At 46.9% G+C, this 24,388-nt stretch overlaps 1 long non-coding RNA gene across 2 annotated transcripts in view; it reads left to right on the top strand.

Moving 5' to 3' along the window:
* Window positions 1-1,132: 1,132 nt before the first annotated feature.
* Window positions 1,133-24,388, top strand: part of LOC106004539 — a 35,191-nt gene continuing 11,935 nt past the window's right edge. Inside the window, exons 1-3 of one of the 2 annotated variants that reach the window (XR_001177576.2) lie at window positions 1,133-8,047; window positions 17,380-17,595; window positions 20,549-20,862. This is a non-coding gene — a long non-coding RNA (uncharacterized LOC106004539). The remainder of the gene's footprint in view (window positions 8,048-17,379; window positions 17,596-20,548; window positions 20,863-24,388) is intronic. The other variant, XR_001177575.2, reaches the window with a different exon arrangement.

The following is a 24,388-nucleotide window of genomic DNA, read 5'->3' as shown; positions in this document are numbered from 1 at the left end:
TTTGAAGAACCTCCATATTGTTTCCCATGGTGGCTGCACCAGTTTGCCTTCCCACCAACAGTGCATGTGCGTTACTTTTTCTCAACATCCTTGCCAATGCTTGTTTTTTCTTGTGCAAAACCATTTAGTTTTATATACAAGTATATATGCACATTTTATGTCGGGAAGGATCTTGATACAGTGGGGTCCTTCCAAAGTGAAGTCTTATAAGACCAAATTCTTCCAAATTACAAACTGTTATATATAAACAGATGATTTAAAAAAAACAAGGATCAGCAGGAAACTATCAATAATTCTTTCATTCTTCCTTTTTCTATTCCTGTCATTTCAGAAGGTCCTTATTATTGAAGGTAACTAGTACCAGAAAACTAAGAGAATCAGCTTGAAAGGAATCAAACATTTAAAGCAAACAGTTAAAAAGAAAAAGAAATTAAAGAGATTTTATTAGGACTCAGTTTTGAGGAGTTCAAAAGAAATGGAATCTAAGTTTGGTTCACATTATAGAACAGAAATTTAGGGTATGATGCAACAGCGTGTTATTTCTTTTAACAAAAATTGGTGAGTTCTGTGGTAGAATCATAAAGAGAGTGATTTTGGGGTGAGCATTCACATTTTCCCAAGGGCCACTCGTAGTCTTTGGGTATACACACCGTTCTCTTGGAAGAGTCTACCTCTCGTGAGATCATCTCCATTGACTCTGACTTCCTCGGTTAACTGTTGAACAAGTTAACTGTCAACAAGTAAATTACACTGCATTTGCGTTTGTATTCTGTGATGTTTACCAGCCTAAAAAATGAGCAGAAATAGATGGCTGGGGTTGAGGATGAAGTATGAGGTGATCACTTTATTTGTCAACGTTTTTATGTTATGATGATCTGCCCTTCCTTATACAGCCTGATCATTCTGGGGACTTAGAGAATGATGACTCATGTAATTAGGAAAAATACCCCCACACACACACTATTATGTTCCAGTTAAAGCACTCGGGCTGCCAGGGTGGGGCAGTCACATAAACATCTGACTCCTGGTCTGGGCTCGGGTCATGATCTCAGGGTCATGGGATCCAACCCGTAGTCAAGTCAGGCTCTGCGCTCAGCGGGGAATCTGCTTGAGATTCCCTTTCTCCCTCTGGCCCTCCCCTGTGTGCTTATGTATGTGTGCACACTCTCTCTCTCTAAACAAATAAATAAATCTTAAAAAACAAAGCATTCAGTATGGCTTAGTAGGCTTGATAATTAAGCACGTGTAGGTTTGTACGTACTTTCCTGCACCTAACGAGGTTACGTAACCTTGGGTATATTATTCACAGATCCTCAGGTTCTTGATATGTAATGTAGAGTTATGAAACCAGCCTTCCAGAATGGCCATGGGACTTAGAGCCTATGTGTCTAAAAATATATAAAAGTCCTGGATAATACTTAGTGCATGCAACTCAAGAAATGACCCCCTGTAGGGGGATGCATTGTGTGGTGCCTTCCAGTTTATAGAAGACTCTCATGTTTAATTCAAGCTGAAGAACTGAAATTTTAGCAAAATCCCTAAAGATTTTTTAACATGTGCCATGATCTGAGGAAGCTGAATTTCAAAAGATCATATTTGGTGACTGTGTTCATAATGGATGACGCCCTGGGATTTGATGGCCATTTTCTTCATGCTGCAGATGGGAATGCTGAGTTCTGAGGAGATGACACAATTTTCTTGGGATCACGTGGTTTGTATCTGGCAGACCCAAACCCAGAACCCCATCTTCTCTCACTTTACTGTGTTTTTCCATCACATAGTTGCTCACTGGCCATGGAGCCAATTACAGAGGCTGTCATGCTTGTCCAAGAACGAAGTGATAAAGGTCCACCATGTTTATTGGCAGTGGGAAAGGGAGGCAGGAGGACAGAGTTAGTCGTCATTGAAAATAGGTGCTGCTTGTACTTGGCTCCATCAATAAGGGAGTCAAAGGCTGAACTTGCAAACCTGGCTGCATGGCCAAACAGTCAATTGAAGTCAAATAAATAGAATGTGTTGGTTTTGTTGTTTCCTGATGAGTTTAAAGGGACCACCCTATCCAGATAGAAATACGCGGGATTCCAAGTAGGACAGCATGCCAACGCTGAAGAAATAAATTTGAGACTTTTAAATGCCAAAGAAGGAGCACTGAAACCATACTTTGTCTAAGTATGTGCACCTGGGCTTTGTGACCTATTCCGAGTTCAAGACCGGGCCGCACTGTTGCACTGTAAGTCACTAACCCTTGTACCTTCATCAGCAGGAAGAGTTGTCCCCATAGATTCTTCTGCATTTGTGTGTTTGTTTTGTTGGATGGATCCTGCTGTGGCACTGAGAGACAGACTTTGCGGGGCCCTGTTTTGTAAACAAATCTGTTCGTGCACACTTTCTTCTATCACTGGGTGTGTGCAGCTGGCTCTGCTTTTCTCTCCAGACACACGGGAGCCTAGGAATTGAGAAGCCTGTTTTCTTTTAGAGGTACGAAGGCAGCAAAAAAAAAAAAAAAAAAAAAAAAACATTGCATGTGCGTTTAGAATGTGCACATCTACCCCATATAAGGTTTTGAATCTTCATGATTTTAGCTCCAGGCCAGGAAACTCTGCAAGTACTTTGCAGCCCAGTACACACACTGTACCTCTAAGAGACATCCTTAAAGCTGCCACAAAACTATCGATTAAGCTCAGTAAATAAAGCTCTTTTTATACTGAAAGTTCACTCTGTGGGCCATAAATGGAATTAGTCACCCAAGACAATAAAGCACAATACTGGTTTTCCAAGAAAAGAGGATTCGTCCCTTGCTAAGATTGGTATATGAACTTACAATATATATCTGTATGGTCACTTCCTGCCTGTAGTTTTTTGGGCATGTATTCTCAAGTATTCCAGCAGAGTTCAAGTTTTTATGACAGGAAGTATGTGAATGGTTATGATAGGAGCAAATAGCATCTGACTTTATGACTATAGTATAGGAAGTAGCTTTTCACGCCCAGTAGACTTTGGGGGAGAAACAAGTGCCGGCTTCGAAATCTAATGTACGTAGGTTTCCCAGACTCTTTGCCCTTTCAAGTGGAAATCACACCAGAATGTGGTCTTACTTCTTTCTCTTCTTAAACTTCTCTTGTCAACAGATGTCTTTGTTTTAGGCATAGGTATTTTCAGTGTTTTGGTGTGACCCAACGTGATAGGGAACCATTCAGAAAGTTCTAAGTGAATGCAGTCGACTTTGTAGAATAGATAGCATGAAAAGCTTTGAAGACCCTACGTAGGAACCTTCTGTTTCCTTGAAGAGTAAAGGACTAGATCATCATTCACCATCGAAGCAGAGGAATCCCCCAACTTCCTTTACTCTTGTGGTCCGTTCAGTGTGCATGTGGGAAACATAGTTTGTTTCACATCGAAGAGTCCGCCTCTGAGTGAGTTTAAAGAAAAGAAAGAATTGGGTAAAACTTCAGTGATGTTCCTTACAGGCAGATCTTTCATGGGGGCCTCGTTTTTCCCTGACTTAAAATAATAGTAATCATAGCAATAGTAGTAATGGAAAGAAAAGATTTTTCTCATCTTTCGCTTTTCCTCTTCAAGTCCGAGGAGCTTGTAGTCAGAAGAAAGTTTATAACTGGTGCTTGTTCTGAGAACAGGGTTACAAACACGCCCATCACATGAATGGACCGAGGCCAGTCAGTCAGATGAAAATGCCCCTGAAGGGTCTCCTAGTTCCATGTGTACCCCCAGCCCCTGTGGGCTGTGACGCAGTACCACTCCCAGCGTCACTGGATGGAGAGTCCAGCTTTAACCCTGTGACGTTGACCTTCCCTTAACCACACTGATGGAAAACGGTCTCTCCATACTTCTTGTCTTAAAACTCCATATCACAGATTTTGCAGAGTAACTTGCTGATGATACAGAGCTGTTCTCAAGGACACATGACTGTGTTCGAGTTATCAATACGGAGTTGTCCTCAATTTCTTCTAAGTTCTGCAGAAAATATTTGTGTGAGGCATGATGACAAATCTGCCCCAGGCATAACTTACAAGGTAGTTTCCTAAGTTAAGTGCTGTGTTACTCCACATACACCTCAGCCTGGTGTGACTGCCATACATCCTGATGGAAGGTTCCGGAGCAGAGTGGTCAAGGCGGGGCTCCCTGATTTTGAATGCTGGCCTTACCACCTACTGATTGCATGATCCTGGTCAAATCCCTAAACTCCCCAGGACTCAGTTTCCTTGTCTGTAATGGACAGTAATGGAATTTGGGGTTGCAGTGAAAATTTAATGAGCAGGTCTGTGTCTAGCTCCTGGTAGTGTCTGAGCCAGCCCTGCCTGTCATTATGCTCTTAACACTGATGATTAAACTGACTTAAGGAGGTTGGGTGATCTGGACCAGAGCAAAGCGTAGCCAAAGGAGGAGCCAAGACTCAAAACATGGGCCCTCTGATTACCTGTAGTGTGGTGCCCTTCCCACGTGAGGCCACACCCCCCTTCCTTTCTAGAAAAGTGCCACTGAAGAGTGCACTCCTTCGGATTGCTTAAAAGAAAGCTTGGAATCAAGTCAAATATAGAGAACGTTTGTCACAGGGTTTTATTTTGTTTGGGGAGAATGGGGGTGGGGATGGGGGACAGCGGGCCCAGAGGTCTGGAGAGGGAACACAGAATCTGTAAATTTGCCCCTGAGTCATGTCCACAGCTCAGCAGCCAGACCTGGGTAGTCTCTGTAGTTCAGTCACGTTCAAAATACCCAACCTGAGAAGTCACCCTCTCAGCCCCCACAGTGCCCAGGATGTCCTAACAGGCCGCAGCTTCTTGGCGCTGGCTACATCTGTTGGGCTCATGTTCTGTCTGTTGTCCCCTCGATGCCCCCCAAGCACGTAGTTCAGATCTTTCTATCTGTGTTGCTCTGCTTTTCCTTTCTCTTCTCAAACTGTCTGTGTTGACCTCACAGGCCTTAAGAGAGGAACTTTCCTATAAAGCACGATCTGAAACAGGAACAAAGTACACAGAAGCTTTGAGACCTGTGGGCATGTGTGTGACCATGACCCAGTGGGAGAGGGAAGCAGACTTTTCAGTAAGTGAGGAAATTAGGGGTACTAATATTTGAGTAGTTGTCAGGCCTCTAATCATTGCTTTTCGGCTCGCCAAGCCCAGAAGCAATAGGATTTTTTGGAATTGTAGGTATTTAAAACTGCTGTCCTTACAATAGATAGGTTCCTGCTGTTCTTTTGATATTTTATAGAGTGTTGCTCTTGCCACTGGGGAGGTTCACAAGGTCGTGGGAGTGAGGGCAGAGGGGTGACTGTTGTGTAGTGTTGTTGGTGCAAATTAAAATCTTCATATCAGTTATCAGTGCTGTTTTCACTCACTCCCAATTTGAAGAGTGTATTCATACTGTGTGAGCGGTTCCCATACCGTTCTTTTGAAAAGAGCAGTTTGGCAATGATTAAATCCATAGCACATGGGTGAAAATTTCCTTCCATAGTATAAAATACAGTTGGCTTTATTAAAAATTTTCGTGTCTGTCTTCATGTTTCTCTTGAGCACTCAAAAATGAGAAATAGAGGAGTCAGGGTGAAAGTGACCAAGTGTTACCTTGTCAGAAACGAAGGGCCAAAACCGCCGTGTCCCGGCTGTGTGTCTGCATTTGATTCTTTGGCCTTCAGCCTCCGTCTGCCCCAAGTGAAAGCTTCTGTTTTTCCTCTCCTACCTTCAGGAGCTTCCCCTCCCACCATTTCCACCCAAGACAGAAGCACATTAGTAGCCTGGAAATAAAGGACAGGATTTTTTTTTTTTTTTTTAAGCTTCTCTTTCAGCAGAATGTCTGCTAGTCCCCTCAGAAAGTGAACTCTGTTCCCACTGATCCTCTCCAAGGTGCGATAAAAACAATCCTCCTCAATCTGCGCAGTGAAGAAATTCTAGTCTTCTCTGGCATAAGTGATCAGGTTTGGCCAACACCAAGAGAAATACAGAAAGTTCTATTGGAGCCCATCGTGGCCTGTTTTCTGAGGGTGCTCTGCTGTGAAAGCCACATGCCCGCCCTGTAAATGTGACGCGTCCTATAAATAACTATTTACTGCCCCCTTCACACACAAATCTGAAAAACTTCTTTCTTTTCACAGACCCTCGGCTTGGCACTCAGAGCCTGTGCCTTCAGTGTCTCTGTGCCCAGCAGGGGGAGGGAGATGATTTCCGTATTTGAAATTTGGGGGAGAAGTGGAAAGAACTCTTTCTCTTTCCTTGAAGGGTTAATGCTCTCACCAGCTTCGGATTGGTTCACTCGAATCCTAAAATTACTTTTCTGGTCACGCGCACTGAAGGTCTAAGCATTTGTGAAATGTCTTTTTTTTTTCTCCCCTTCTTCTTCTTTCTCCTGATGCTGTTCTCTTGGCTGTCTTAATTACGCAGGGGTTGAGAAACCAAATTAAAATTAGGCGTGGCTGGTAAACAGTGATCACATTGCATGCTTTTAGTTTTGTTGGAGTTACTTCTCCCTGCGTTGCTTTTCTCCCTGCTTCCCCCCGACCAAAGGAAATATCATAAGCTCTTTTAGAAATACTCACAGGAAGTGAGTATCCATATGCTGGTTACTCGCCAGCGACTGAGCGTTGACAGGTGGAGAAGACGGCTGTAGCCCTCCCCAGATTTATTTGCACGTTTCCACCCGAGCAGAGGATTAATTCAGGGTGTGTAGACCAAAGGGGTTTTTTGTACAGTGAGGGAGTTTAGAAGAGGAAATTGGTCATTGCGTGTCATCTCCAGGGACGGTGATTCAGGGAGCTACGATGGGGTCAGCCAGGCACGTGGCCGCCGGGTCCGCGGGCTCTGCTCGGAGGGCAGGCTGCCTTCTACAAGTGAACGCTCCCTCTGCCGCCAACAGCGATTCTTTCGCAGTGAATCACTTCCAGAAATGAACAGCCACTGTCTTTCTGGAATGAACGTTGTGAAATCCCTCGCTTATAATGGCAGGTTTTCAGTTGGTGGTTTTATCAGAATTTCTCAAGATCAAAACGAAACCTCTTCTTGAAAAGGAAAGAAAGTACTCTCGATAGAGAAAGCAAAAGTATTTCCAGTCTCCGAGGGAAGAACTGTCACAGAAGACCTGCGTACCTGTATTGAGAGACACAGCGTCCGTGCACTTGCCTGAATGTGTGTGAGTTCTCAGCACGCACTGCGGGGTGCTGGTGATTTCCAACGCAGAAGGTCGCTAACGGACAAGAAAGGTTCTCTCCGGTGAGTAGGCGGTAGAGTCCGATGATGACGGCTGCACCAGTGTTCATGGTCTCGAGTTGTGGATTCAAAAGACTGCTAGCAAGCTCTTAAATACTTCTGCTTTATCTGATTTAAGGGTCTGAATAGTGGGACTCACGGAAGCCTGGGAAGGGTTTTTCAGAATGTGGATTGATTGAATAATCATTGGATTTTTTGAGTAATGCAGTCCTTCTTGAGGAGGAAAGGCTATCTTACAGCAGGAACGGTTTGGGCGGGGGGCGCTTTTCGAGGTCTAGTTACTGCTCTTCTAATATTTAGGAGATACAAGTAAATGACTCCTTGGTCTCAGCAGAGAAAAATTTCTGCCAACTCCTTCTCAATGAAGAGAATTCAGCCACATCCTCCTCCTCACCGGATTTTTGTCCTCCTCAATATTCCCGAGGAGAAACTGTCCCATGAAGAAGACAGACCTCCCGGCAGTCCCTGTGATGTGGCTCACGTGGTGGGTGCTCCGTGGCTTCCTTTGGCCACGCTTTGATCCAGGGGGCGCAGGGAGGGAGTCCCCTCCCTGGAAACAGTGAGTGCAGCTGAAGGAATTGTTCTCTCTCCCAAGTAGAGAAGTTGTTTGACCTACTGACTCATTTCATAGGAATTGGGAAAACAACCTAGTGTGGTTTTCATTGTTAGTCCTGGAAGATTCCAAAATCTGTGTGTCTGCAAATAAGAGGAGCTGGAGAAAGGTGGTGTTGCCACTCGCTGTCTCTGCTTGCCTGCTCTCCTAATGGAATTCAATCCCTTCCTTCCAGGACAGGTCCAGCCTGACTTCAGGATCCTTTGTGTCCTGCACAGTGGTGAGTACAGATGGCGGCAGTTTCTGATTTTCACTGGCTCTTGCTTCTAAATTTCTAAATGGCATTTCGTCAAAGGATAAGCTTTTAGAGTGTGTCTTTTCCTGACCCGTTCATGCTGGGTTTCACATTGACGTAGAAAAATACTCTGGATGTGGTGATAACCATAGATAGCATAACCTACAGATGACAATAGAAGTCATGAGCTGAGATACATTCAGTTTTGCAGCTTCTTTTCTGAAGGCAGTTTTGATTTTGACATATTTGTGGTGTTTTTTGTTGATGTTCTTTAAAACCCAAGTATGGAAGATAACAGTACCTTCTAGCAAAAATTATAATACAGTCATTGATAGTTGGTGAGAGATACATGTTTTTGGTTAGTAACCTTTATGTGCAGAGACACTTCTGATCTCCTGATGTCTAGGTTTTAAATCAATGTTACCAGCTAAGCTGGAGGTAGCAAAAGAGGACAAAGAAAGGGGCCAAAGTTTGTGAGAAGTAGAAACTCAGGTACTGGAAGTGATAGATACTCAGAAGGGTTGGATGATTGCCTCTGTGTTATTTTATATGTGCTGGATTCCCAAGTCACACACTTAAGTCATGGTCTCTGTTAATGCAAAAGATGCTTAATGTATAATTACTGTAGAATTTCTCTCTCTCTTTGGAAATGGCATGGCAGAGGGTTGACTCAGTCATTTTATCGTTGCTATGTCAGTGTACTGCTTTATTACGGCTCAGTGCCTGAGAGCTTGTCGGGGTGTTGGGCCCCTTTGAGATTATGGTAGAAGCCTTGAATCCTCTGGCCACATTCATACACCAACATTTGCCTGCCTTTTGGGGGGCATCTGCAGCTCACTAAGGCTCATCTGTGTTCCCCAGGTTAAGGACACCGGCCCAAAGCCAGGCGTGATTCTCTCATTTGTGAGCTTGCCAGCAAACACTCAGATTTTTAAAAGCGGAGGAATCCAAGTCAGAAAGAAGTCATTCTCTGTTTGCTAGCTGGGCCTGGAGAGGTAGGGAACAATGCTTAGGGAAAAGGAGGAAAGGTGGCAAAAATAGGTGACTAATATTAAATAAATAAAGAGAATGGGTAATATTCTCAGAACTTTGAACAGATACCCTGGGATTCCCTAAGCATTTAACCAGGAAATCTGTAGAGTACATCATGAATTCTGGTAGAGACTTTAAGTCTCACGGTTAACAGTTGCAGCGAGTTTTTCTCATACATAATGAAATCTCTTTTCTTTCTTTTTCCTTTTCCATTGTGTACGCTACCAAATTAGACAGGACTACAAATCATCCGAACTCCAGACATGTAATTGAAAACAATTGTAACCAACTGGAGAATGAGTCTCCATTAGCACAAGAAGTCCGGTAGGGATAGATGGAAGGTAGTTCAGTTGAGTACAGAAAACCACCATTTAAAAGAACTGTAGCCCTTAATGCCCATCAAGTAAATTCAGGACAGTACTGTAAGGCTGTTGTAGAAAAAAATAGACATGAATCTTGGGTGTATTAACAGAAGTATGACATAGAAGAGTAAGAAAACAAGACTTGCATTAGTCACACTCATTACTGTGTCCAACTGAGTCACATTTGAAAAAAGATTTTGGGGAATTGCGAAGAGCGGATCCACCAGCAACAGAAGTCGTACACCCTTCCAGCAAAAGATAAAGTGCCTCAGAGTTCCAGCCTGAAAAAGGCTAAGGGATTTCTTGTTAATGGTCTTTGAGTAGTAAGAGTCTGATTTATCTTTATATCCCTGGTGGCTCACACACTGCCTTGCTTTCAGTAAATTGCAGAGCTTTAAATGAGCGTCCCATGTGGGGATGTTGGTAGCACTTCTTTGATAGGATGGGTGGGAGCAGATGGATTCCAGTAAAACCAAAGAGATACTGTCAAGACATAAGGTCTATAATAAATAAATTTGTTGGCTAATGAATAGATCAGAAAGATGACCTCAGTTGCGACAGTGATCCAGTTAGATGAGTGGTGAGCTGAGGGAAGTGAGGAAATCTTGGGTTGAGATCTTTCCCAAGATGAGAATAGGTTAACTCTGTCTACTTTGTCTGAGATGGTGGAAACATTTCTTAATTCATTCAACAAACACTGAGGTTCTACTTTGTTAGGGGCTCACATTCTGGGAAAGGAGGCCAAGGTGCAAACACACAGATCACAGTGTACGGTTAGTCCTGAGGTTGCATAAGATCAGCATGCTGTGGGACCGGGTGGCACCTAGCCCCTTTCTGTGAGGCTTCCTGCTGAAGGTCATGTCTGATGGACTCCTGCGGGACAGCCTTCAAGGGAGTTAGCCAGACAGGGGAGGCAAGCATTGTGGCAAGGCTCTGAGCCGCAGAGGCTGCGAGGTCCGGTGGAGGGCTTGGGAGAGGCGCATGATGAGAAGGTGATATGGGAGGGGAGACCCTGACCACAGGCCCACGGCATCACTCGCCGTCTGCCTGAAGGCCTCTGTCCAGCAGGGGAAGGTGGCCCACTGGGCCAGGTCAGGCGAGGCAGGACAGCGAGAAGCTGCCCCAGCTGGAGTCCTCCAGTAGAGCAGACGACGAGGCGGCGGCCCAGGACAGTGGATTCAGGGGGAGGTTAGTGAGCGAGAAAGGGGGGAAGAGACCTAAGGATGGTGGCTGAGGTGGTGAAGGGGTACCTTTCACCACAAGATGAAACACCAGAGGAGAAGCAGGTCTGAGGGAAGGTAAGGGAGCGTTTGGACGTGGCAGAGTGGGCACCGACAGGCCGGCCTGTGGGAGACCGGGAGAGGCCAGTGGTTTGTATGGGTTTCCCGAGGTCCCGCTCGAAGTCATTATCTTACTGGTCTTGACCTGTGTGAGACCTGTTTCTAAAGCAGTGGATCACTCCTCCAAAACTTTTTATATGGTATTTGTTTTTTCTAACTTAACGTGTAGTAAAACTTGTTTAAAATATGAAAGCGTATAAAGAAAAAAGGTAAATGATCTCTGATCCCGTCACCCAACATTTGTGTGTATTTCCTTTCAGTATTTTCCTGCACACACACAGAGTTTACGGAATTAGCATCATTCTTTGTAGGAACTTTCATATCCCATTTCTTAAATGAGCATTTTCTCCCAAGTGCTTAAAATGCTTTAAAAACATTTTTAACAGTGCCGAATTGGGGGGAGTGTTTAGTTAGCTTTCATTTTCTTCTCTTTAGAGAGAATGCATGCATGCCCACGTGCAAGGGGAGGGGCAGAGGGAGAGGGAGACAAGCAGACTCCATGCTGAATAGAGAGCCTGACTGGGGCTCGATCTCACGACCTTGAGATCATGACATGAGCCGAAATCAAGAGTCAGATGCCTAACTGACTGAGCTACCCAGGTGCCCAGATCTTCCTTTTTCTTTTAAAAAGCCAGTTGTACATTATAATAATGATCCTTTTAAATACATGAATCTTGGATAGTTCTCATAAAAATATATTTAAATAATGTAATAATATTAATATCCTATATTGATAAAACATTGATAACATTAATATAATAAAATAATGTATTAATATTAAATAGCCAATGAACATAACTTTCTTAGGATAGATTCTTTGCAGTGAGCTTATTAAGTTGAAAGAATTAAAACTTTGTATTTATTCTTCTCATTTTAAGTAGATTTCATGCCCCACCTGGGGCTCGAACTCACAGCCCTGAAACTAAGAGTCCCATGCTCTACTGACTGAGCCATGCAGTCACCCCAGAATTAAACTTCTTAAAGGTTCTTGATAACCCTGGCCAAACTGTTACCTAGAAAGCTTGTTAACAAGTTACCCGCATTCTAGCAATGAATGAAATGGCCCTCCTGCCGTATCTTCATCCATACCGAGTATTACCTTGTACAGAAAAATGTTACGCTATTTTTGGCTCATTTATTCAACAGCTTTTTTTTTTTTTTTTAAAGTAATGCCACGCCCAGTGTGGAGCCCAACATGAGGCTTGAACTCAAAGCCCTAAGATCAAGACCTTAGCTGAGATCAGGAGTCAGATGCTCAACCACCTGAGCCACTCAGGCGCCCCTTGGCAGCTGTGTAATGGCGTCCCACTCTGTGCTAAATACATGGCATTCTGAAGTTGCTTCCAGGAAAGGTTAACTTTTTCCTGGGTTTGTGAATCCATCATTTCTTTTTGTAAATTTCTGTTCGTGTCCCTTAATCAACTTTTCTGTCAACGTGCAATTGTTCTTATCATTTATTTGAGGGGCAAGTTTGTGTATGTTAGTGCTATTTGGGCAAATATTTTTCTCGGCTTCTTTGATTTTTTTAAAACTTTTTGATTCTTTGGTGACACAGAACATTTACATTCTAAATAAGTGATTTTTGGTTTTTTTTTTTTTCCTCTGTGACTCTACTGTTAGCATGGGCTTAGGTTCCTACCAAGAAGTTAGAAGATATTCTTCTGATTTTTTTTTAAATAATTTCATTTTTTGTATCAAGCTCACCAAATTAGAAGTAAGGTGTAAAGGAATCTTTTTTTTCACATAGTCAGTCCCCCAAGTATCCTTAATGGAGTCACTTGTCTTTTCCCCAGTTAATTTTTAGTGCTTTTTTTATTTTATTCTTTAAGACCTTTCACCATTACATCTAACCGTAAGAGCCCATGAAATTTGGGGAATACTGGTACCTGAGTGGATGGTGTGATAATTTTTTTTCCCAACATTTTATTATTAAAAGCCTCAAGTATACAGTAAGGTTGAAAAATTTTCACAGTGAACCCCCACCTATACCTCAGCTGGATTCTACAGTTAATATTTTACCATTTTTTTCACCTTTATTATTTACCTATTCATGTGACAGTTTTTAAAACTCCTGAATCATGATTTGATTTCAAGTGGCATATCAAAGACATTTTCTTTCATTCTGTTTTTTTTTTTTTCCCTCTAATTTGTAGGTTTGATTTCCAGGAAACTTTCAGCTCTTTATGTCAGTACAGTAAAGTAGTGGGTATGATAATACATACCGAGGGAAGCTGCTTTCCATCTATGTTTTGGTCCTCTAATTCTATGAATACGGTTTGATTTTTAAGGCTTATGATGATTATTCACATGTGATAAATTTGTTTTGCAAACATTACTCCCTAGGAAGGGTTCCATCTTCCCATATGCAAGAGACTTGCTTTCTGTTCCTTTGGTTGGAGCTGAAGAGTACATTTAAGAGAGGAGGGTGCACAGTAGGCACTGAGAGGCTTGTAGAGGTCTGATGAGGGGGCCTTGTCCGCGCCAGCAAGGGGGCTGCCTGGGCACAGCAGGGTTTGAAAGAGTCAGGTCACCTTCCCAAGTGGCCATCGTCAGGCTCTGCCATGGGATCCCTTAGCATAGAGACTGCTCTGCCCTGGGCAGCCCATCACTTCAGACCTCTACTGGCGTGTGGCATCGAGTGTCCCTGGTTCACTGTGGGTGATTAGGTCAAACCTTATATCAAGGAGTTTAATGACCTCTCCCAGCCTATTGGTTGAGCTCCCTAAATTCCCATGAGTTTTGGAGGCCTGATAGCGTCCCAGTCGTAGAGATGGGTTTGCAGCTGTGTCTTAACAGTAGACTGACCTACCAACATCTGCCTCGTAGTCGCGCGTACACCCAGCTGAACGGAAAATGCAGAGCCTGATAAAGACTGGCCTTTGGCCGGCACTAGACATAAATGGTGGTTTAATTTTTGTACAGGGTTTTCCTCCCTGCCTTCTGAGCCTCAGTTTCCTATTTGTAAAATAAGTTGATTTTATGAGATCGTGGAGAACATTTTTTTTTCTTTATTGAAAATCTGTGATTTTAATCTAGAACATTGACTGTAGGTCAGGATCCACGCCTATCTCAGAAATCTGGGAAGACCGTTCTTTTTGTTTGTTTGTTTGTTTGTTTGTTTGTTTCAGTTTCTCTGATTAATACTTTCCAGCGTAGGCCTACTGATGAAGTTCAAGTTCTCCAGACCTGGCCCCCGGGGCTGGGATGTTAAAGCTGTTAGCTCCTGTGCAAGGGTTGAGGGGGCCTTCCCGAGATCATTCAGAGGAAGCCTTACTCACAGGAAGCCGATTCGCTGACTAGCTGCTTACCGAGCACGTTCCCCCTTGACCTCCAGGAGATTCACTCTGTGGTGGTCTGGTGTCACCTTTGTTCTAAATTCCTCGCCCTTAGTGAGCAATGCTGTGGGATTTTAGAAGTCTAGCCAGCTTCATTGCTTAGGCATTTAAGGATAGCTTCACAGAAAAAACTTAACATAACCTAAGTTGGTATTCTTATAACATCAGTATTCAAAAGAGGCATCCTCTTTGAGTGAATGACTCTCTTTTCTTTTCTTTTTTAAAGATTATATTTATTTGACAGCATGCACACACAAGCAGAGGGAGCAGTAGGGGGAGAGAGAGAGAGAAGCAGGGTCCCTGCTCAGCAGGGAACCAGACGTGAGGCTCCATCCCAGGACTTGGGATCCTGACCTGAGCCAAAGGCAGACGCTTCACCACTTAACCTACTGAGCCACGCAGGCGCCCCTGAATGATTTTCAGAAAAAACGATGAAATAAACTGCGTTTTTCTCTTGCTGCTGTTCCCTCTCAAGTGTTTGTCCTCCAGCAAGAGTCAGCTTGTTGCTTCCCACACCTGCCCAGCCGTTTCCTGTTACCCTGTCTTTGAGAAGCAGCTCCCCCCCATCCGTACTTGTGGCCCCCTTTCCGGCCCAGAGGAGCCCCACCATGGTACCTGCTCCCAGCCCAGGGCTGCCTTTCACACTGCAGATCCGCCAGTGCTCACGGGCTGAGTTTCTTGGTGTTCTCCTTGCCGGGAGCAAGGGAGGGTAGTTGGAAAGCGCTCCTGTAACCTGTTATTTTCCTTACCGTTAAAATGTGAGGAAGGCTGACTCTTCCCACCAGTCACTGCCATGCTCTGCATCGGGTTTCTGAACATCTCCCCAGTCCGCAGGCTCCCTTTAAAATTTCGCTTCCAGGCTAGATCTGCAGGACAGAGGTTGTGAGATCATAAATGCTACAGAGTGAGTATGAAGTTAATTTACCAGATCCCAGTATGTTACCCCTCGAAGTCCTGAGGAGGCCGCATCACAAGTGAGTCACGCCCGTGTGGAACCTGGTGTCTGCAAAGGTGTCAACATGCCAAAAATATAAATAGCTTTAAGATGAGTTTATATTAAAACATAAAGTTTGGGTATATTCACAGGCAGTGGGATTACTTAACAGGTTAGGAAGGAAAACACGAGGTATTTGAGGTACATCCTTGAACATCTAAGATAGCTCGAATGAAACACACCATGGTGTCACTCTCAAGGGTTTTTTAAAACATCCACATGGGGCGCCTGGGTGGCTCGGTCAGTTGAGCGTCTACCTTCAGCTTGGGTCATGATCCCAGAGTCCTGGGATCGATTCCTGTGTCAGGCTCCTTGCTCAGCAGGAGTCTGCTTCTCTCTCTCCCTCTCTGCCTACTTGGGCTCTATCTCTCTGTCGAGTAAATAAATTAAAAAACAAAACAAAAATCTTTAAAAAAAAAAAAAAAAAGGTCAACACTGGGCCCAGAAACAATGTGTTAGATCAATGAGTATTTTCTAGTGTAGCCTTTCTCATGGGCTGATTGAGCCTCGAGCGCTCTCCTGTGAAGCTGAAGGATCTCTCCTCTGGTGAGACAGTGTCCGTGAGCTCTGACCGAGTCTGTACTGACCATGACTGATCCAGAAGGCCAGCACACTGCCGGGGCATTTCCTGTGGTATTTCCTGTTGCACCTGTGTTCTGGGGTCAGGGTTGACAGGGACCACTTGTTTCTGTGTTCATTCTGCCCTTTTTCACTCACATCAGCTGTAGGCGTGAACAGACGTGTCCCAACCCGGGGGGCTCGCCATGACACAGCAGTAGCAGCAGGAGCCCGCACTGTGGGCTGAGCACTGTGCGTCGGTTGGATAAATGATCCTGCGAGGCGGGTGCTCTCATCATACCCACTTTTCTGATGGAAAACTAAGGCTCGGAGAAGATCGGTCCTTTCTCCCAAAACGATGCAGCAAGTATGTGGGGGAGCCAGGGTTCAGATCACAGCAGTCTGGCTCCTGAGCCTCGGTTTTTCCTGTTTAGGAGGCATTTTTATCCTTTGGGGCCACATGTGGTCAGTTATCTTTTATGGTGCATCCCCCAACCCTGGGCATGCTGGTGTCGTAGCTTGTCCTGGATCAGCTGATTACAGCTTGTTATGAGTGGTGTGTAGAACCACAGCCCACCCCCGGGGCTCCAGCCCAATGTGCTGGTGGTTCGAGTATGTCCAAAAAATGGAATTAACAAAGCAGCTATCCCAGTGCTGAACGAACCAACTTGGTTATGGCCCGTGATGGAATCCCTTTTCTTTCCTTTTTGGAAAGGAACAAGCTTGTTAACCTTGTGCCTTCCAGTAGGTTCAGGCCCACTGTCAGGACCCCAGAATCTGTTGTCTTGTGAAATGCTTGTTGCGGAGTTGGCTGCAGAGCATCTCATCCAGGAAGGCTGCCCTTCCACCACGTGGCACAAAGGCCCTTCGTGCTCTGCTCTCTTTTCTTGACACTCCCCCTCCCCCCATCTTTACCCCTCTACAGTGGTCTCTGGACTAGCCAGATGGAGCTGCTCATGATTGCCTGTTGCATGGAAGCTTTTTCTTTTCCTCTCTTCCGATCCAACCACTATTGTTCCTTTCAAATGAACCCTCCTCCAGGTAGCCTCCCCTGACTGCCCAGGACCGGGTCAGGTGCCCCGCTTGCTTCCACAGCACCCTCTGCTTACCCTTTGTGCACGTACATACGAGGCTCCAACTTCCTGTTTCTTATCTGGCCTCCCTGATTGGCACTGGCACCGTAAGAGCCAGCAGGGGTACGGTTTACTTTTGGATGAACACCCTGACCCAGAAGACGGTGCCTGACGATGCCAGACAGTCAGCAAGTGTTTGAATGAGCGAGAGATAGAAATGACATACTTGGTGACAATGGGAACTAGCACAGTGTCTAATATTTATGGATTATAAGGGACTTTGGTATACGTTATTTTCCTGAATCCTCACAGCAGCTCTGGGGAGTAGATTTCTTAATCCCCATTGCACTAAGCTGGAAATACCTGCTTACCCTGGTGTATATACACAGTACGGTGGTCCCTGCTTCCTGGTGGGGGAGCGTGCTCCAGGACCGCCCCCTCCCAGGGGATGCCTGAAACCTCAGATAGTGCCAAACCCTATAAGCTGTTTTTTTCCTATATACCTATGATAAAGTTTAATTTATAAATGAAGCTGAGTAAGAGATTGACAACCATAACTAATAATGAAGTAGAATGATTATAATTACTGTAGTAAAAGTTATATAAATGTATCTTTCTCTCAGAATAGCTTACTGTACTGGACTCACCCTTCTTGTGATGACGCGAGGTGATAAAATGGATCTGTGATGAGATACGGTGAGGTGAATGACAGAAGCAATGTGCCATAGCCTTCCGCTATCACTGACCTTGTGATAAGTCAGAAGGAAGATCATCAGCTCCCAGACTGTGGGTGATCACAGGTCACTGAGACCCTGGGCAGCTGGAAAGTGAAACTGTGGGTGAGTGGGGACGACTGGATTTGAGCCTCCGTCTTCTGACCCCAGATCTTATGTTCTAATGTACCGCGTGAATATCACCTCTAGGTAAAACAGATGTTAGAATCTGTAACAAAAGCAGTGTCATCCTTGGGGTGTCTGGGAGGCTCGGTCGGTGAAGTGTCTGCCTTTGGCTCGGGTCATGACCTCCAGGTCCTGGGATGGAATCCCAAGTCAGGCTCCCTGCTCTGTAGTCTTCTCTCTCTGCCCCTCCCCCTGCTGTCACTTACACGCACTCTCTCTCAAATAAACAAAAATCTCCAAAAAAAAAAAAAGGCAATATCATTCTTATCCTAACCAGCAAGATCCAAAGGGAGAATCAACAGACTTGAATTTCTGTCCCTTTCCCTCTTGGCATCTTCCTACCTCCCAGAGACCCCAGTGAGAGCCTCACACTGACAAGGGACGGATTCTTTCCAGTTTCAAGGTGCTGGTGGTGAATCTCTTGTTTGTATTCAGCCCAGGCTGGCTGAAGCTCTTCCTTCTTTGGGCTTTGAGCTTTTTTTGGAGAAGTGGAGAGCCAGAGTTCAGATGGAGTCCCTGGGTGTGTTGACTGTGTAAGCTCAAGGGGTGTTGGGGAGTGAGAAGTGAATCAAGTAGGAGATGTGTGTCCCCGAGCAGTGAGAAAGTCAGCAAGAGGATGTGAGTTGGGGGCTGACCAGGTTGGCTAGGAAGAGGCTGTAGAGAGATTGCTGGCTGGAGGGGCGTTGTAATTAAACCCTGAACAAATCTTCATTACAGACGGGGGTGTTCTGCACAGGTCTGTGGGGGACCAGAGTGGGTGCAAGTGAGCTGACAGCATCATTGGACACACAGAACTAGATGGGAATGACTTACCTGGGAGACAGGGCCTGCATCATTCCCGCAAGCAGGTAGTCCAAGGAATAGTGCACAATTAGAGGGAGGGAGAGCGACCAGGGGCAGCATTTCCTAAGCTGCAAAATTCAGAATTTCATCTTCAGCTCTGCTCTGGTCTAAGTGCTCCCAGCACTGTGGCCAAGGGAGGAATTTTTAATTTCATGGAGAAGTTAATTTTTGCCCTGACCGTAGAACTCAGGCCAAGTTCATAAATCCTTTGAGCAGTTGTTTGGGAGTGTTCGTTATAAACTTCTCCTTTTATACCTGGTTATTTGCAGTCAGAAGATACACCAGCATTTATTACGGTTTTATTGGGTGTGAGGGAAGTGGGGGCAGGTCACCGGAGCTATGGTTAGAGGGACCTCCTCTAGGCCATTCAGAGATCAAAGCAGCTCAGGGAGTTTGGAGAAGGCTCTTGTCACTGTTCATTCCCTTGTTAGGGCTCTCGTGAGCACCCCCTCGGTGCCAGGCTCTGGTTGGCACCAGGGTGATAATGATGGTGGTGGGGATTAAAAAAACAAGCGTGGTCTCTGTTCAGTCATGGAAGCCAAGTAAGTGCCCAGAAGAGTGGGCTTAAAAAAAAAAACAACAAAAAATAAAAAAACAAAAACAAAAATACCCTCAGGCTGCATGCTGTGAGGGAAAAGGTGCTTTAAGATGAAAGGGGGGGGGGCTCTCTTTTGAGTGGTTCTCTGAAGAGGTAATTTCTAAGGTGGGAGCCAAAGGTTGAGAAAGGAGTGTGTGGGTGGAGAAGTTGGGGGTGAAGTTTCTGAACATAGAGAACGGCACATCTGGAAGGCTCTGGAGGGGAGACGTGTTTGGCCTTTGGGGATCAAGAAGGCAGCAGGTGTGGCCCAGGAGGAGGGTTGGAGGGGCGAGCAGCTATGGCCCCTCGTTTGGTCTGCCTCTGCTCTGGAAAGCATCCATCCCCGGAGTCTCCTGGGGTCTCTTCATAACCCCTGGTAAGTCCCCAGCCCAGGGCATCCCCCAGCCTCTCAGGAAAGCCCTCATCCCCAAGAGACTGCCTGCCATGCTCCTCTTCTGTTCGTGTCCCTTGTCAGGGGGAATAAAGACATAATAGTGAGAGCAGATTTTAGTGAACTTGAAACCAGGAGCCATTTCAGGTGCTAAAAAGCATGAAAAATAGGCCCCAGGGACTATAAAATGACTTTAAATGGAGGGGGTTCGCTCCACTGTGGCTCCCACACACGGGTCTTGTGAGCTAAAGAACTGGGTGGTGAACACAGCAAGGCGGTAGGAAGAGAAACACAATTTGGTTCTTCTGAAAAGTGAAACCTGCAGAGTTGCCCCCTCCCCACTCCCCCTGTGGTGCTGGGGAAGGTCATCCCCTGCAGGCCGTGAATCTGCTTCCTCAGGGACCATCATCCGGGCCCCCTTTCTAATTTTAAACTTCCGCAAGTTTGGGGATCCCAAGTGAGCATCTGGATGGCCTCGGGGCCTGCTCGCCTCACGAGCCCCTCTCCCCTCCCCTGCTCTGGTGCTGGCCGGGTCCCCAGGGCCTCCCTTTTGCCTGTGACCCGCCCCCCACCTGTGACACGGTGGGGCGTGGGGGTGGGGCAGTCTGGTAGCAAGCCTGCATCTCCTTCACTCTTAACCTGTGTCCCCTGTGAACCACCTCTGCCCCTCGTTTAGAAGAAGTGAACTTTGAACTTGGGGGTGGAGTGGGGGCTAGAAGGAAGAGAGCTCTGGAAAGTGTTGTGTAAACACTGCGGTTCTGATCTTTCTAATCTTTTACTACCTGTAGGGACAGGTGGATGCAGCGAAGCTGCTGGCAGGAAAAGCTGATTTTTTTTCAAGGCTAGGGGTTATGCAATAGAGCAGGATATCTTTGAAGCCGCAGGAGGAGGTCAGAGCAGCTTGTCCACAGGCACATTACGCACAAGTTTCCCTTTGTGAGATCTCATTTGCTGGAGAATCGTTAGGAACTTGTAGAGCGAACCCTGAGCTGGATCTCTGGAGTGAGCTGTTCTCACCAGTTCGGAGTGAAAGTAATCGATCCTCTTTTTTTCTCCCCTTTTTTCCTTTTTCTTAAAAAAAGGACCCTACTTTCCAAGTTTTCTTGCGATGCCCGTCTGAAGCCTTCTCTCCAACAGCTGTGTCTGAGCGCGACGTCACCCTGTTGGTCATCTGGGGCATCGCGCTCCCGCCGGGGAATGCTCTGTCTCTGTCCACAAGTGGAGGTAGACGGCGGTTCAGCAGGTCCGGTGGACCAGGCGGTGCTGAGCTTGCGTCTGGGACAGTGACCAGACAGATGAAAGGAGAAGTCAGAGATATTTTTAGCGCTTCAGGGCTGCTTGGAAGCACTGGTTCTGGCCGCCCCCCTCCCGAGTCACTCCAGCGGGGTGTTCAGCGGTAAGTGCATCTGCTCTAATCCAGTGGGGAACGCATGGCTTCCGCATCTACTGCAGAATATTCATGAGGCCTGGTGGGCTGCTGACTTGACAAAGGAGTAGCTTTGAAGCCCACGTTGTGGGATTGGTTTTTGACGCAGCCCGAATGGGTGGTGTTACCGCAGAGGACCTCCGGGGGGGGGGGTGGCCCCCGTGTCCCACAGTCGCAGGGAGACCCCTCCTCTGCCTCAGAAGCATGGTTTTCGCCTGGAAGTCGGGGCCTGGGGACATGGTTTGCTCTGTTTCTCTTTTCCTGTGAGATGATTCCAGCAGGCCTGAATGTTGAGGGCAACGTGACCTCTGCCGGGAGGTTCTTCGAACTTTCGGGGCGCTGATTTAAACCACTGGCCGTGTACCAACTAAAAACTTCAGTGCGGTGATGAATCAAGTCCAGCTTAAGGGAAGCTGAGGGAAGGAGTCCTGTCTGGGGCGGAGGAGCCCTCTCCAGAAGCACTTGCAAGAGCTGAAGGGCTTTTGCGTGCAACAAGAAAAGTGGGAAAGCTGCTCCCCGCGAGCTGCTGCTTGGCCGGTCAGCGTTTCGAGGGAGGCTCCATCTGCCTCTCCCTGGCCGTCGAACGTAGGAGAGATGACACGTGCAGGACGGACGCGTTGGGGTGGGATTAGGAGGTCAGAGTCTGGTTTCTTCCCTCCAGAGTCTTCCCTCTTCCAGGCCCATGAGTGCCCGGGATGGTTCTCCAGGGTACCTGGGCTCCCTCTAGCCCCGTTGAGGAGACGAGGCCGCAGAGAGCAGGCAGGCTGTGAAGCTAGGCCGCCGGGTCTGAACCGCAGCTCAGGGAGGCCGTGGTCGCGGACCTGGGCCCAGCGGCCCCCACGCTTGCTGGGGATCCCCAGCAGCACTCGCCAGTTTTCCTGCACTCTCGAGGGCCCTTGTCAGACCTCAGCGTGGCAGCCGAGCTCTTTACTAGCTGGTTCTCCAGGATGAAAACCCTTTCACGGAAACTTCCTCCTCAGCCTGCGCTGTTCAGACTCCCAGCACGCTTCTCTGAGGGCTCAGCTGGGCGCCCTTACAATAGCCCCACTGAGAGGGAAGAAGAGCGCTAGTTTTCAGGCTGCTTCCCCCCGAATCGGTTGATACTTCACGGCTTCTGCCTTCCAAGGTTTACAGAGGGAGGAAAGCGTGTTTGTGGAGCCAGCTTACAAAGCCCGTGGCGCCCTTCCAGAATGTACTTCACTCTTCTGCCCTGCGTGGGGGAGAGCCCTGTTCTCTTCAGTTTGGGTGGCTGCATCCACTCTTCCACGGAGAATGACCTCATTAAAAGCTGCCCCTGACCCTGACCCCCGGGCAAAGGGAGGTCCCTTTGGTCCACTGGCCGGTGGCATTACAGATCTGAGGGGGGCTAACCCAGCAAGCAGTCTAGGGATAGAGACACGAGATGAGGGCACTGAAGTTGTGTGACTCTCTTGCAAGGAGGTCACAAACGTGAAATGTTTGTCACGGGGTCAAGGTCAGATCTCACCCTGAATAGCTAAATGTCTCAAACTGACTTCACAGCAAACTAAGCTATGAGAATGGTAAGTGTTTTTTATCACTCAGAATCGTTCTTCCAGAAAGCCTAAGAAGAGTCAGGCACTTCTGGTGGTCAAAACCAAATGTCCCCAGTTTTTTTGCAAACGTGGGAGGGCCCGCCGCGAGCATGGCTGTGTGCGGCTGCCACCTTGTGGCCAGCGGCCGGCAGTGCATGTGTTACCTGTTGCTGGACCCCCGTGTGTGAAAGGTATCCATTTTAAAGGTCTTTTGCAAAGACTTTTCTCAGTCACCCTTTCCCGACCCATATTCCATTTCCAGGACTTAGCCATTCTGTGTCTGTCACATCCGTTCGTTGTCCTTTCTTCGACTCCAGGGTCCCACTACCTTCGGGCTCCAGACCCATCTTGGTAAAATGTAAATTGTCTTTCTCTTTAATGGCTTTCTCTTTAAAGTCCTTTAATGGCTTCTCCTTTTCCGGGTTCCAGCACATCTCTCCGGGCGATCCCCAAGCCCAGCTCCTTGGCCCTAGGCCGTGTCTTTGCATGTGCCCATCTCTCTTCCTCTTCTGTGTAACTGGTAACACCTACGCATTCTGAAGATTATCTCCTGTTTCGCCTCCTTCGGGAAATCCTCTGCCCTATATTAGGTATTAGACTCACGTCTCTGAATCAGTGTCTGGTATATAACTGTGGCTCACTAATTATTAGAAAGGAATAAAGGGAAGGGGAAGAAAAGCAGGCAAAGACCCGCGTCAGCAAGTGTCCCTCTTAGGTGTGCTAGAGCTCAGGAACAAAGTTAAGGCCAAGTGGCCCGGAAGCAAAGGCCCTTGTGTCCCTGCAGATGCTAGGAAAACTCTCACCTCTTGAAGCAATGCTCGTTAACCCCTCCTGTACTAGTCCCTGCTGCGTCAGCCTACCCTACTGCCAGAGTAGTCTCTTCTGCGCGTGCTTCCGTCACGATCACTTCCCTGCTCAAAACCCTTCTACACGAGACTTCCACGTGCCTTAGCCCGGCCCTCCAGGAGCTCCCAGCATGACCCCACCTTCCCAGTATTTCACGCCCCTTCTTATACATGCCCTTAAGGACCATCTGAATGTGAAGACTCGAGAATTATTTGCCGATGGATTGAATGACTTCCTTGATAGGCAGTATGACAAAAGCACACGCTAAAATTTCACTGAAGACCTACGTTATTGTATGTCTGTGGGTGTAAGCAGCTGTGCCAATCCTTCTGGAATCATCTGGAAAAAAGGTGTTGTTGGGTGCCTGCGGAGAGCTGATAGTCCAGGAGAAGGGCGAAAACAACAACAACAAAATGCAGGAGACCTTAAGGAACGAGACAGCAGAAATGAACGTGTCACCAGGCGGTCTGTGATTAATTGCCAAATCAATGGCTCCAGAATGTGGCAGTGATGAGACATGGTAGTTGTGGAAGTGCCTCCTCGCTGTAATATTCCCAGTTCCAGGCAGTGCTGCCGCCTGCCCCTCCCTTGCATGGACCATGGGCCCCCTAGCCTTGAACCCCAAGCTGCAGCGGTACTGAGGAGAAGGGGCCTTCGCACGGTTCGCTCCTCCTCATCTCCCTTCCTTGTCTAGCTTCTTCTTCCTTTAAAACTCTGCCCCCCTTGAAGACTCAGCCTAGAGTTCCTCAGTAGACCTGCCACTCCCCCTGCCGTGCCTCCGCACTCCCTCGTCCCCCAGGGCTCCCCACGTGCACTGCTCTCAGCCTCTGAGGGACCCTGTGTTTTTCCTTCATGCTCCCGGCACCTAACACAGCGTCTGACACGCGGACGTGTCCCTTCAGTGCAGGACGCGGGGAACATCCGTCGGCTTTACATGGTTAGGACAGGAGTGTTGTGAGCGCCAGGATGGTCCAGGGAGGCTCATCAGGGCAAGTGGGAACTATCGAACCCAACGTTAAAACGGGCAAAGAATAAAAAGGAATTGCAGGCAGATAGCTCGCTGTCTGTGACAGCTCACGCTTCGTCTGCTTCTCAAA

This window comes from Mustela putorius, unplaced genomic scaffold (assembly GCF_011764305.1).
Source record: "Mustela putorius furo isolate JIRA1106 unplaced genomic scaffold, ASM1176430v1.1 tig00003845_pilon_pilon_pilon, whole genome shotgun sequence".
In the NCBI taxonomy this organism is placed as follows: domain Eukaryota; kingdom Metazoa; phylum Chordata; class Mammalia; order Carnivora; family Mustelidae; genus Mustela; species Mustela putorius.
The sequence above is the reverse complement of the archived record's forward strand: the minus strand, read 5'-3'. Positions and strand labels throughout refer to the sequence as shown.